Raw genomic sequence first — 704 nt, 5'->3', positions numbered from 1 at the left:
TTCCAGCATCACTCACTTCCAGTCACAGCCCCACACAGCAAGGAAGGGTGAAACTGGAGTCTCTTGCGGGGTGACATGTGCCCAGCTTCAACTTGGGAGTTTTATCATTCGAAGTTCAGGAGCAGGAACAGCAGAAGCAAGGAAAGCCCTCGGGGAATGAATACCAATGGTTCATCCTCTGATCGCTGCGCCTGAGCTGGGTCTGCACCAAGTAAAGATTTAGGGGAAAAGCAGAGATTGTTCAGATGTGTGAATTATACCGTGCCAAAAAGTGAAGTATTTGGAATTATCCCAGCAAATCTTCACTTTTTTTTTTTTCAGTGTCCCTCTAGATCATTTTGATCTAAAACATTTTTCTTTATAGTTTCTTTAGAGGTCGGGCTCTGCTATGTTGCCCAGGCAGGATTCAAATTCCTGGGCTGAAGAAATCCCCCTGCCTCAGACCCTCAAGTAGCTGGGAGTACTGGCACCTGCCATGCCCGGAACCTTCTAGATTTTGGTACTGGGCAGACAACAACTAGTCCATATAACTTATCTCACTCACCTACATCTACACACATACACACGAGGTATACGTACAGGCAAACGCACACGCACATATAGACGTAAGGTGGCATGGATCTTAACCATGTGCAAAAGGAATACAAACATTACTTATTCTTCCTCTTTTTAGCATAACCATGGCATTGTTGAAAAAAGAAAAA

The sequence above is a fragment of the Otolemur garnettii genome, unplaced genomic scaffold (assembly GCF_000181295.1).
Source record: "Otolemur garnettii isolate 467f Iridium unplaced genomic scaffold, OtoGar3 scaffold00066, whole genome shotgun sequence".
In the NCBI taxonomy this organism is placed as follows: domain Eukaryota; kingdom Metazoa; phylum Chordata; class Mammalia; order Primates; family Galagidae; genus Otolemur; species Otolemur garnettii.
The sequence above is the reverse complement of the archived record's forward strand: the minus strand, read 5'-3'. Positions refer to the sequence as shown.